Below are 15,188 nucleotides of genomic sequence, written 5' to 3'. Positions count from 1 at the left end.
CTGCTTGAGAGCCACGCATGTGCTCAAACTGCGGCCTTTGGGACCTGAGTCTGGAGTCTTACTGGAATGAAGAGGCTCTGAGTTCTCCTTGGTGCTCACAGTTCTGGTGGATTCTGCGAAAATCCACTGTATGGGGTCCTGTCACATGCTCTGAGATGTTGTGTTTCGTCAAGGCGAGACCCTGTGGAGAAGCTGCCTGACTGCTTTCATGGATTCATGCATAGAGCATCCAGAAATGGTATCTCCTCTACTCTGCCAGCCTGGATCTCTGTCATATGTTTTATATTAGGTTTAGAAGTAACTTAAAGAGATTCCAACAAGGAAGTCAAATCAATAACAAACCTATTCTGGTTTGGGGATCTAAAAGACATGTCATATAAAACTTCTCCTTTATTCCTCAGAACAGCAAAAATTATTTACTATAAATAGTTTTAAAGCTACAGAAATCTTACCACTTATTTTATGTGAGGTCCTCTCTAGTATAATGGTACATGAAAAAAATGAAAGCACATACAGATTGCAAGTAAATTGTCATCTATTCGCAGACAAAATGAATATGTAGAAAACCCTAAAGAGTCTACAGAAAATTAAAAACTAGACTAATAGGCAGATTTAGCAAATTACCTAATACTGTATATTCCTGTGTGTTATAATAATTAGAAAATTCATATTCTAAAAAATATTATTTATAGTCTTATCTAAAAGACAACTTAGGATGGAACCAACATTTGACCCACTTATCCCACTTCTTGGTTTATAGCCAAAGGACTTAAAATCAGCATACTACAATGATGCAGTCATCAGTGTTTATAGAAGCTCAATTCACAATAGCTAAACTCTGGAACCAATCTAGGTGTCCTTCAATAAATGAATGGATAAAGAAAACGTTATATATATATATATATATACATATATATATATATATATATATATATATATATATATATATATATATACATATATATATACACACACACATATATATATATACACATATATATATGTATATATATATACACATATATATACATATATATGTATATATATATACACATATATATACATATGTATATGTATATATGTATATATAATATTAATACATATTATTCCATTGGAGATATATATATATATATATATATATATATATATATATATATATAAAATACTAATACATATTATTCCATTGGAGATATATATATCTCCAATGGAATATTACTCAGCTTTAAAGAAGAATGAAATTGTGGTATTTGCCAATAAATGGATGGAGCTAGAGAATATCATGCTAAGCAAAATAAGCCAATCCCCCCAAAAACCAAAGGTTGAATGTTTTCTCTAATATGCAGATGTTAATTCACAATAAGAGGGGGGTACTAGAGAAGAATAAAGCTACTTAAATTAGGTAGAAGGAAGTGAAGGGAGGTGACGGGAGAGAATGTAGGGATAGGAAGGATAGTAGAACAAAACAGACATTATTACTTTATGTATATGTATGACTGCATGACCAATGTGATTCTACAACAAGTACACTCAGAAAAATGTGAAATTACATCCCATCTGTGTATGATATATCACAGTTCATAAATGCATTCTACTCTCATGTATAACTATTTAAAACAAATAAGAAATGAAAATTAAAAAAAATTAAAGCAAAATAAAGCCTTTAGTCTTTGAAACAGAGTTAATAAAATAAAGGCAAACTATGAATGGATAGAAAATAGTTGACACATATGTGTATCTGACAACAACAAAAAAGCTACTTGTATCTATAGTGTATTGAAAACTCTTACAACTCAATAGCAAGCCAGAAATCCGTTTACAAAATTAACCAAATATTTGAACAGATACTTCACAAAGGAAAAATATATGAATGGTGAACAAGCATATGTGGGGAAGTTCATTATCAATTTCCATTAGGGAAATGCAAATTAATACCAAAATGAGAACCCAATACAGACCCATTAGAATGGCTACAATGAAACCCCTGGCAAGCGTGCAGAGGAATGGAATTCTTATACATTGCTGAATGTAAAACTTCAAACAGTGGAAAACAATTTGACATTTTCCATCATGTTAATCAAACTCTTATAATCCAAACTAGAAAAATCAACTCCAAAGTATTTAGAGAGACCAAAAACTATATCCAAACAATGTCTACATATAAATGCTTCAATAATAATAGCCCAAAACTGAAAGCCACACCAACATCAATCATCAGGCACTGAGTCAGCAAACCTGAGCATATTCATGCAATAATACGGGTTAAATAACAATAAAAGACAATAAAAAGGAATGGAATATTGTTACCCTAAACAAGATGTAGGGATTTCAAAGTACTTATAAGAATAAAAGAAGTAAAAACAAGAGTTCATATTATGTAATTCCATTTATATGAAGTTGTAGACTTGGCTAAATTGCAGGCACAAAAAGCAGATTTGTGATTGCCTAGTTCTGGGATTAGAGTAGTTGCTGATTACAGAGGATATGAGGGAGGGCTATGGAAATGTTCTATATCTTGATTGTGGTGATGATTATGTGGGTAATGGATATTTGTCGAAACTCATTGAACCGAGTACTTACAGGGTTGCGTTTTCTGGTGCATAAATTATATCACAATAAAGTTGATTGAAAGGAGAAGATGAGGGAGGAGGAAAAGAACAAGAAGCCTGTGCCAGATCAAGCTCCATAACAGAAGCTATTTTTTCTGGTATATAAAGATAAAAGTAAAGTTGTACCTTGCTTCTTTGGTCCAGCACTGTGGAGGCAAGATGACCAAGGTTTATGGAGTGTATGGAGACAGAGGGTCCTGAGAGTGTCACCAAAGTTCACATGCCCAGCATGGCTTGGAAGTAGCAAAAATTGTCCCCTGCCTCAAGGGTTATGAGCAATTAGAAAAAGCCTTGTAACTGCTTCTCAGGCAATTACATAACTCGGCATGGTGCAGAAGTAGCAGATAAATCCCTTGCTGAGCAGAGGACAACAGTACCTCTGACAGGAATGAGAGGTGACACAGCTGCAAGCTGTGTGTGTGGACAGTGGGAAACCGGGTGTATCATCTGCGAAGCAAGTGCCTGCCTGTGTGTCCAGGGGAAAACCAGGATCAAGACCTCTCAGCACCGAAGGCTTCGATAACTAAGTCTCTCAGACCTAACACACAACACTAGGGAAGGGGACTGGAGACCCAAACGTCCACCTTCCATGATGGGTGAAAGTGTAAGTAGTTACTGAGAGGGGTTATAGGAAATTAAAGAAATTGTACTTCTCACCTCTGAGATTTCAACTGAGATTGCTACTTCAAATATTTATGATCTTCAAAGGGATGTTTATTTTGTAGTCCAGTTTTCCTTTTTCTTTTAATGAGGAGCACAGTAGAAATCACAAGCATTTTAGAAAAATATCCACTTAGTTTCTCATTTTCAAAAATTATATTAACTGAACTGTGCCAAAACTTTTCTTGCAGTGCTGGGAACCAAACCTAGGGATTGGCACATGCTAGGCAAGGACTCTGCAACTGAGCTACAGCCAAAGCTGTCGAAAACTTTAAAATTTTTATTTTTATGGCAATAAGACACTGTCTGCTTCCATTTGCGTGCATATACTGCATGGGTGCTATACCAGGAATGCCTTTTGCTCTTTCTTCAAATGCTAAATATTTCATGATTTCATGTAAACATTTTCTTTCCTTGTATAAGATACGTTATGTGAAATAATAGATTCCTCCTTTATTAACTAAAGATATTTCCAAGATTATTTTAAGAATTAAATGAAAGGAGATTTATGGGTATATTTTCTAAACATTCTTGCATTGAACAAGTCAGATGTATAAATTTAGACATTATATTTTCATATCATGTCTTACTATTTTCATGGAAATAAACAAACCTGGAGTCCTCAGGCTAATCTGAAGGGTCCAGAGGACTACTTTTCACAGCTGAGATGGAGCGTGATCAGCCTGTTGTTGAAGTCCCCTAAGAAAAGTTTGAGACCAAGCGGGGAGAACCATGAAAGAAGAACAGGGCGGGGAAGAGGTCTTGCAGGGATTTTTGAGAAGAATCAGTCTTTGCATACCTTGACTCTCTGCCTCAGAAGGGAAAGTAAAAAATCTGTTAATGTATATCCTACTTCCCACCCTCACCACACACCAAAAAAGTCAGTGTTAAAGGGAAATGGGCAGAACTGCCTTTGAATATCTATAATGAAGATATTAAAGGTTCAAGAACCACACATAGAAATTATAGCCCACAGACCATGGAAGCCTTAGACAGAAGCCAGAATTAATAGTAATAATTAATTTTGTAATTAGTAATTACATAGTAATTTTGTCTAGTTGTCCATTGGGCCATTCCTTCCCATATACTCCATTTCTTAGTTATTTCTGTACGTAAAATAGTCAACATTGCATCTACATGGGGCCTGTTTCTTAGCTCACATCAACTTCTGGCTTCAGGCCCCTTATTTTTTAATTGATTGTCTAGTTAATAATGGAAAAACTGCCTTTTATTCTCTTCCACTCTATTTCTATGTGAGTTATTTTATACCTGAACTGAAATTATGGTGCTTCGTAGGAAAGTGTTCCTTGAATTGACTGTAAGAATTTTATTTTTCTAATAATCACAAAGTCAAGCATATAGATAATTATTTCCAAAAAATAAAGTCATCTTAACGTTTGCAACATAAAATGAGTCCAGTAGAATATGACCATTGTGATTTAAGGCTTTCCTTTTAAATTGAGTATGCTGAAATAATGTACAGATTTCTAAGGTAGATAGGTGAGATCTGAATACAAATATCTTTTTAATTTTTCCCATTTAAGACTTGAGACCTATTTTGTTATAGCAATGGGTCTCAGCCAAGAAGAGTAAAGGATGAAAGAGGAGGAATTGGGAGCATCAACATAAAGATGAATGTTAGAATCATAGGGAGACATTTTTCAGACTTCATGTGTCCTCTCACTTCTCAGAGCTCTGACTCACCTACAGGGAAAGGGTGTAGATACTAAAAGATCCACCCAGATCAGTTTGATATATATGTGTCTTCCACTCTGACCCTGCACCTACCATCACCAGACTGAGAAGCAGTATATTAGTCATCCTGCTTTACCCATTCAGCAGACTACACTGAGCATCAGGCAGGACGAAGGAAAAGAAACCAGCCATTCTGAGCACTGCACAAGTGTCAGTTGCTATGCTGGCTACTTTTCACACAATGGGGTTCAGGAGAGTCTGTAGCAGTGATATTTTCCAAAATCTCTAAGTTTAATTCTCTCAAGAAGGATTTAGGGAATATGATACAATTCAGTGATTCTAACAAAGCAATGTTCTAAGTTGTCCCCAGAGACACTGGAGGAAGATATTACAAATGGTGTAATTTTGCAACATGTTGTATTGTGGCAGTAAGCACTCTGAATCTGTCATGCTTTATGATTGACAGCCCTGGGACTATTTGCTCAGAAATATACTTTGGAGCAGAAGTGACCCATAAGCCATTGACTATCTTCAACCTGTTATTACTCAGAAGCACCGAATTACTGTTGCAAGATTGAATGTCTGGGGAAACATTCAGACAGTCTGGCCATTACAGAGCTTAAGTATTAAAACCTTAGATGGGAGGGTGATGAAACCATTTTCTTTAAGGTTTGATTCATATATCTTTTATTCTACAAGAGAAAAATCATCATCTGCATCTCTTACCTATAAAATATTTTAGGTTTTGCTGATGAGAAATGAGAATTATAAATTAATTGCACATGTCCTTAAAGATCAGAAGTTGCAGACTGACAGAACACAGCCATGTGTGCCTCACAGACCCATGGCATGTTTGCGTAGCACTTTGTTTAAAATATAAATGCCTTTCTTAAATTTCCACCCATCAATATCTTATTACATATTGCTAAAGATAAGGATGAGATTTTTCAACATAAACCACATGAAAGGAATTTTTCAACATAAACTCATGAACCTTATCACATTTTTAAAACTCAATTCCTTAATAGTGAGAACCCACTCAGTATCTCATTAATATTATAATTTTTAAGACTCAGATGGATACAAATCCACAGACTGCTATTAGTTAATGTGTCTTTTAAATCTCTTCTTTTTTGTCTATAAATTCCCCTTCCATATCTTTCTTTTTTCCCTCCCTTGCATTTATTTCTTGAGAAAACTGTGTTCTTTGTCCTATAATGTCCTACAGCCTGGATCTACAGATTGCATCCCTGTGGTAGAGTTTAACAAGTCCCTGTGTTCCTGTATCCTTGTAAATTGGGACCTGGATATAGAAGTGACACTGTGTTCACATTCTAAAAAACATAACAAAACAAACCATAAAAAAGAAAACAGGACCACTCCATAGCCAGTGATTGTTCTTCTGTTCTCTCTCTTTATGTGGTATTAACAGCCTCTGATGCCTATGACGCTCAATGTCTAGATATGAAGGCATTTTAAATGAAGTTTCACAGAAATATCTGGATACATGACACACTTACAAAATACATTAGCAAGAGCTAATTAGCAGCCACCCCCTCTAGATGAGAAATGGATTCTCTAGATTCAGTAATCGCCAAAAACCCATGTTCCAATGGCCTACATTTGGCCCACTCTCTCATTTATATCCCCTGAAAATATCCTGTAGGGCTTTAAATTTGAAATATTTCATGCAGAATTTTCTGCTTAAATGAAAACAACATAGTTGAATTTTTTTGTTTTAATTAAAGCAAGTAAACAAAGAGCAATTAGAATAGAATGATGAAGTATAATGTTGGGAAAATAATTATATAGAAAAATAATATTTTGGATGGTAGAAGTTTAAAAAATGTATGTGTGAATGACTACTAAACCAAAGGTATAATGTGTAAAGAATTTGAAGTTTGACTACATACTGTATCAGAATGACAACTCAAGGAGAATATAGCAATCTTTCAAACATTTCCTAGCAACTATTGAAGTACTGTATCCATGTTCAGTCTATTTCATTTACTCCAGTCCAGTAGTACCTAGGTATCATTTTCTAAATGCAGTTTTACCATTCTGAGGTATAAATTATTTTAATTTAAGTAAATTGCTACTCATCTGTCTTATCTTCTTCCTTCAGACATTAATCCTGTATAGTAAGAGGCCTTTGGGCTTTCACAATAAGTTCTCTGATCATCTGAATCTGGCTTACAGTTTTGGTTTTTTTTTTTTTTTTTTTTGGCCACTTTTGTATTTTATTGTGGAACTGAGTTTTTTTTTTCCTTTACATCAAATATCCTCAATGGAAGAGGGGATATTGCACACAAATATCATAAAAGCACTACATATTACTTTCACTGGAAACTAATTTTCTACATTAGATATGACTGGATAGGATAGAAGTGATGCAGGATTATAAGACATAATGCCATACACAGCTGCAGACTGACACAAACACCATTCAGAACAAGAGAGAGGAGTGTGAAGTGCTTCTCAGCCCAGCTCAGGACCACTCCTTGTGGGGGCTGGAAAGTGAAGGGGCTGCGTGCGTGCAGCATGGAAAGCCTGACTCCCAACTGCTGGCTGCAGGGTGTTCTCCAAGGGGCAGCCTGGTTGAGCCTCTTCTCTGTGGCTCCCGCTTTGGGGAGCTCCAAACAAGTGCAGAGAAGCTGTTGACTTTTTCTTCCCTTCCTTTTTCAGTTTTTGATGCTGCCTTTTAAAATGAACTTCGTAAAAGTCACAGATTTTTTTTTTAAATAGTAGATAGTTTTAATACCAGGTGAATAACCTAATTGCTTTCAAAGAAATGCTCATCTCTAGGCTGCTTTTGGTGTGTTGTTCAGTTGGTTAAAAGATAAAAAGCTTAACAGTTCCTTTCAAATGGAAACAGGATCTTTTCTCCTACATCTGAAGCACGAAAAAATAAAAATAAAAAGTTCTCCTAACGCACAATATCGTTACTGAGCAGAAACCTCCTGTGACAGATGACTAAAGAGAGGCAAGAAAAGCAATTCCAGAATTGTAGAGCAGCTCCTCGGAGCTGAAATTTGGTAACAGAGGGAAAAATGGAAGGTGGAAAAATTTCCATTAGCAAATGATTAAATCTTATTAAATGAATATTGGAAAGCTCCTAAACTTCATAAGCTATTGGAGACACTTAAAACATCCATATACACTGGGGAAACCATTCACTATGATATGTAACGTTAAGAAAAATTTTTTTTTCCTTTTGAACTCCATGGAAAAATGGTGTTTAAAGAGGGAGGGGTCAGTCATTGTATCCAGTCCCACCACAAGACTGAGAAAGCATGCACAGGGGTTGGGGTTTTGAGAAAGGGGATAGAATTGGTTAAAATTGAAAATGGAGGATCGTCTCTTAACATTTAGTCTCTGTAGAATTTTGTTTAAGAATACTACCAAAAAGGTCATGATCATGAGTGCTATCGCAATAGAATCCCATCATTTAAACAGAATGGAAATTCCTTCCACTCAAATATTCAAATCTATACAATTGGATTAAGTAATCGGTATGAACAAAGCTCCTAGAAGTCTGTGTCGAGTTTTAGCTCTCACCATGAAGGTACATGGTACTTTCTGATGGCTGTTACTAAACTAATTGTGTATTTATGGAACTAGCAAAATTAGGTTAGTCACACAGGTAGGAAAGATGTCTAGAAGGACAAGAGCAACCTGTAATGCAAATATTGGTTTTCCTGGTATACTCAGGCTCTGTGGCCATCATAGAGAACAACGAATGGAGGACAGTACTGATAGATTTCATAGGAAAAAGAGCCAGCTGACCAATGACAGTTTTTTATATTTTTCTCATTAAATTCCATAGAGGAGTAGGGGGTTGGGGGCAAGGAGTGGGTAGAGAGGTTATAACTGAAGACTGGCTATAATTCTCCAAAAGTGTTTGCACTTTTTTTAAAAAGCAAAATAATATACAACTTAAGTAACTTTAATTTGGAAAATTGGAAAGTAACTCCATCTTCTATCAAAGAAAAATCAACCAGAGGTCTGGATTTGGCAAGAAGGCTAGGAAATGTTTCTCTTCCCAGGCATTATGTGAACCAACTCAATAACTAACCATTAAATAATAAACTTGAGTAATTTTATGGGCTTCTCATAAAAGAAGTTTTAGGTAGATGAGTTTATGCTCAATGAAACCCATTTTGGTCACAATGACTCTTCCATCAGGTGTGACATTTTTGTACCCTTAGTGTGTTATTTTTAAAAACTTAAAAAGAAATAGGGCAATAAATAAAAACTGTATTCCTAGAGAAGCCTAACAAAAATAGAATATTAATTTTCTTAAAAAAAAGTTAAACATTTGGAAAATGTAATTCACAGCATTAAGTAGACTGCACGGGTCCTCAGTGAGGGACCCTGAAGAAGCATTGTTTAAACCCTCATATTAGTTAGCAGTGCAAAACAAACACTTAACAGACAAAAATAAACTAAAATGTTAATTCTGAAATAAATAACTAACACAGAAAATAAAATGAGGTCATTGTTCACTACTCCGTAGATCTTAAGAGTCTGCAGGAAATGTGACATGACAGAGCACAGCACAGTTGTCACTGAGAAGTTTGCCACATCCGAACACTGGGTGCATGGAGCTGCAACTTGAAACCGGACGTCAGTTTTAATCATGATCTGGCTTCCCAGCTTCATGGTTCAATGATGACAGCGATGGACAGTATGTCTGAACTCTACATGATGAACAACAGGAGTGGGGGATTCATTTGTTGTCAATCTATTACTTATTTTTTCCAAAAAAGAAAATCCCATGTGCTAGGGTTCTTTTGAACTTGGCTCTTTTACCTCATGGTTGAAGATCTTGAAAGAAGTATGTAGGGTACCACTGGGTGATAGACTCGTAAAGACCCTGAAATTAGCCTACCATGCTGTTCTCTCCCACTCTCAAATAGCCCAAACTCAAATTTTTAGGTTATGGGAATCAAAAGGTGGGAGGTATCATTCTTCCTGGTAGTTTTGGGTTTTTAATAAATATTATTACTGCAATCTTAAGACTTCAATCTTGCCAGAACTTCAAAAAATTATTCAATTTTTGTCTTATGAAACACTTAAAAAAAAAGACTATCGCTTGAAATTTTTCTTTTGTATTTTCCTGTAAATTAAAACGTTAGTTAAAAAGTTCATCTATGAAAAGTTCTCACATAGCTAAAAAAAAAAAGTTCTGTACACTTGTTCCCATAATCATGTTGAAATTAATGGAAAATTAAAAAAGCCAATGTATGGCTTACAGTTTTATAGTTTAAAAAAAAACATAAGCAATGTCCTAGAAAAGAAAGAAAAAAAATCATCAAGCATTAATGTAAGCCTAGTTAGAAAACTCGTTGAAACCCATACAAAGAATACAAAGACAAATATTCTCCAGTCTCATTAAACACGTAATAAAACAGTAAATTAATTTTGAAATGGTAAAATCACTTTGCTCCTAGACAATCTCATTCTACTTTATCTTGTTTTTTTTTTTTTTAATTTTCCAAGTCCCTTAGAAATAATCAAGTTCACTAAACACAACATACTCATAAAAAGAGGAACCTCCAGAGAAAACAAATCAATAATAGTTTTGAGCTTGGGCATAGTAGCCAGGCCAATCAGACATAGATTAATTCATTAACTAAGTGTTAAACATCTATTTTGTGATTTAAAAAAAAAAAGAAATCATGACACCTGTTTCTGAGCAATCAGGTGAGAGTAACAGATTCAAAGAACAAGTCACAATAAAAAGTGATAAATTTTCCCAGCACACAGAGGAAAGAGTGAACTGTTGTCTGAGTGAATCTATGAAGTGTGCACAGAAGGGTTAAAATTTGAAATTGGACTTAAATAATTACCAGAAAGACAGTACAAAAAAATTAATGCACAGATCTGACACTGTAAAATACAAGGTTTTTAAATAAAACCAGATCTGTGGTTATTGGCATTGTTTGGGTGGCTCAACAGTGTTCAGCAGGCATCTCTAAAATTCATTCTTTCACGCTTGTAGTTTTGAAATCACAGCATAGTTGTGTAGCTGCAGAAGTCAAATACACGTCCAAGATGGGAAGAATAAATTACAGAATTTGTCAGCAATATCATCTTCTTTTGCCATGAAAATAAAACCTTTCATAGATGGTAGCCGATAGAGTCTTAGCTACATTTTATTAACAAGAATTGTGCTAATGACTATCCCAGAAACAGGGAAGTCTAGGAATAAAGATATTTAGCTAGGATTTAGCTTTTATATTTTCTTAGCAAGAGAAATTGCAAAGATGTATTTTGCATAGGCACAACATACATGTTATATCTTCAAGGGGTGAAGAGAAAAAAATGATAATCTGAAATTCTACAGCAAGTGACAATCTCTTAAAAGGAAGGGACAAATTGACAAGTGTAATCTTGCATATTGAATTTAGGATACTGACGATATACAGCAAAGAGAGAAAGAGTAGTGGTGGAAAGAGATACAAAGACAACTTCTGCAGTACAATAAAACAAAAGTAACATTAAACCAAATAATTGGGAAATGCAGAAATAAATCTCAATACACTCTCTATAAAATAATTATCACAACTACTAATTTGGTAAGATTTAAAAATACATAAATAAATGTCTTAAGCAGCAATAACATGAATGATTAAATAGGATAAGGAAAGCTAAAGCATTCTAAGTTTCTCATATTCTTCAGGCGGAAGAATATTTTATTAGTAAAATGTATATAAAAACTTTTAAGCATAGCAATTAAATAAAAGTTTTCCTTCTTTTCGATGTTCTTCCCACCTGCTTGAACCCTGGGTGGGTCAGAATCTTGTTAATAATAATAAGGCTAGGAGAGAAGGACCCAAGGCTTCTCAGGAGACACACCACACTTTTCCAGCAAAGAGTGCCATACTGGGAGAGGGGTTTTCTCTTCAAAGGATGACTAAGGTGGAAATCAATATATTTGGATATACCAATTTCTATATTAAGACATTTTGTGTGGTTCCCAAACTCTGGGAAGATTTGTATAACTTGGGGAACTTATTAAAACTACACGTACCAGGTCCTCTCCTGCATGAGTGTCTGCATTTTTTTCTGGCACCAGTAAACTCTCCTCATTCAATCAGATTTTAATGGATAGTAGGAGACAATATAAAGTTGCTTTCTGATTACAATTTATGAATGCTAATTCACTGACTCATTACACACATATGTTAAAAATGTAAGAACAAGCTCCAGGATAAATAGAAGTGAAATATACAACTTTCAAATTAACAGTAGAAAAATTTCAAAAATATTTAAATTAATTTGAAAAATACTGGAGAAATCTGTGCAACACATTGTGGGGCTGGGAATATAAAAAGTAACTAAGACAAAGCAGAGTTATTAAAGAATGCTAGCTGTGCTATCTATCCATCCCCAATTTCAGGAACTTGAGCATTAGAAGCATAATTCTCACATAAAATTTCAAAACAGATGTTCCTGGTCAGGCAGTTTTTCTTTAAACATTTACTTAGAGATTGAGGCTTTCCCTTTCTTTTGAAGACCATCTGTCTTCCAGGGCCAGAAACTCACACAAGGACTGTTTTTGTTATTTGTTGCTCTGTAATAAATTATCCCTAGATTTAGACACTTAAAATAGCAACATTTATTATATCCAAGTACCCATAAGTCAGGAATCCATGCATTACAAACTGTAATCAAGTTTTTGTTTAGGATGGCATTTATGTCAAGGCATGCGTGATCTCAAGCTTACTCCTGTTGGGGTTCACAGTTCTGATCCCTCTAATGTTATTGGACTCCAAAGCCAAGTTTCTTGTTGGCTCTTGACTGGTGGCCACCCTCTGTTCCATGCCATGTGGGCCTCTCCATTGGGCAGCTCACAACCTGACAGTGTTATTATTTTGGTCACTAAGTATGTGTCTCTTTGCTCCAGAGGAACACACTATCTGTATCTTCCAAGGTTGTTCACTGTACTATTATCTTTGAAAAGTCAATAAGTGAAGGCAGCAAAACACACAGAAATGTAAGAGGCTCCTAGGGTATTATCTATCAACAAATTATTAATTTTAAAGAAATGACAATTATCATCCTTATCACACGATATATGCTACTTCTACCACTAATCAGGAAGTTGCAGAATCAGAGGACTCCCACCACAGGGAAAAAGTTCCAGAACAATCCACCTGTGCCATGATTAGGACACAGCCAAAGCAGGAAACAAGAGTCAAAACACTGAATGACCCCAATGACTACTCGCTTCTAAGGAATTTAGCTTTAATGAATGTCACATCTTTTAATAAAACTCAATTTATAAGATTGACAGTGATTAAATTAATTCCAGAAGTCTAGCAATGAGAGTATCTGAGAAATGGATTTTTTAAAATTTAGCTTTATATTCCATAAAACCCAAGAAAACATGGCAGAAGGTATTTGAAATGGATGTTTGAAGGAGAATCCTAATTACCCACCACATTTTTTCCATCTACTCAGTCACCTCTTTCTAAGCTCCTAGTCCACAGTTTCCTACTCCTTTCTTTCTCCCCACTCCTCTCACATAGGAAAGAATTTTAATCATGTTGGTCCATTTTTGAATCTTACAAAATCAAGTAGTTTAGAAGTGAATGAATCCAAACCAAAGAAGGAGAGCCAAAGTGTTGATAGGACCCCTTCCAAACCCTTAGGTGGACTTGTTCCAAACACTTTCTTCCTTCTCTAAGAGAGGAGGAAAAAGAAGAAGCAAAGTAGCCTCTACTTATCCAAGGTTTGGCTTGCTTTCCATATTTTCAGTTACCTGTTGTCAACTCCTTGCTTCAAAAATAGTAAATGGAAAATTCTAGAAATTAACAATTCATAAGTTTTAAATTGCATGCCCTCCTAAACAGCATGATGAAATCTCACACCATCCCATTCTGTGTAGCCCCACAGTGAATCATCACTTTTGTCTGGCATCTCATTTTAGTAACTTACTAGCCATCCCTATGATCAGATTGACTGTATATAGTGCTTGTGTTCAGATACCCTTATTTTAATAATGGCCCCACAATGCAAATAGCCCCAAAATGCAAGAGAAGTAATGCAAAGAGGTCCCAGGGAATAAGACATGTAAGGACAGATTAACTCTCATACTATGTGGCAATGTGTCAGGGTATTTAAGAAAAATACAATACCTATATGGTTCCACACTATTTGAAGTTTCAGGCATCCACTACAGATCTTGAAACATACTTTCGTGGATAAGAGAAATTACTGTAATCCTGTTACTTTTTTAATTATTGTAAGTTTTTTAAGTAACAGAGTTAGCAGCAGTTTATACCAGTATTTGCTACATAGTATATTTTCATATGTTAAAATTTCCTATAATTAAAAAATATAAAAGCAGTTGATCCAATAAAGTTCAGAGCCTGTTTTCAATATAGGGCACTTGGGCAAAATTAATAGGGAGAATAAAAGTATTGTTCCTAATAACAGAAAATGGAAATTATAAGAAGATTATATCCTGGCCATAGTCAGGGTGCATCCTGCTTATCTCTACGGCATTCTCTGATATGGCTGAACTTCTTGCTTCTCCCTTTTAAAAGTAGCCCAAGTGAAGGCCAAATACCATTCATCATAAAGGGGTTACCACTTTTGTCTTCCCCAGTAGTTCTACTAACATAAGGGAAAGAGCCTTGATATCCAGACAGAGGAGACAGGATGCTATTGCTACTAATTCTCTTTTCACTGCTCTTTCAACAAAAAGTCCTTTCCAGGGAGAATCTGGTTTTGTCACTAATTTACTTAGCTTAAGTGTTCTATTAGGATTGTTTGGAAAAAGCCATAGTTCTGATTCTGGGTTCAAGGAAATAATAATATAAAACCTTCTCCATGTTTACTCTCAAGAAGACTTGTGCCATGTATATTTCTTTATTTAAAAAAAAATTTTGTCAACACATGATTGTCTATATTTGTATGATGTTGTAATTCATGTTTACATTGTATAACAATGAAATCAATTCATAAAGAAATGACAAAAGTCTAAAGTGATAGATATGCCATATTTCATTTTAAACAATGTCTTCCTAGCCAAGGACACCCTTCTCCCATCTTTCACAGTCTCTTCAAATATCTGCAGAACTCTGAACTTAGCTGTGCCTTTGATTCCTGAAGTTCTGTTTATCCAGCTCTTTGTCTCTTGCCTTGAATATTTGCTTAAGATTATTCCTTTACTCCATGCATGAATTTTAGGTGAATTTTGGTTGATAGTTTCAA

The sequence above is a fragment of the Marmota monax genome, unplaced genomic scaffold (assembly GCF_021218885.2).
Source record: "Marmota monax isolate L192 unplaced genomic scaffold, Marmota_monax_Labrador192_F-V1.1 WCK01_AAM20220418_F8-fsc00197, whole genome shotgun sequence".
Lineage (NCBI taxonomy): Eukaryota > Metazoa > Chordata > Mammalia > Rodentia > Sciuridae > Marmota > Marmota monax.
This window is presented reverse-complemented; position numbering follows the sequence as displayed.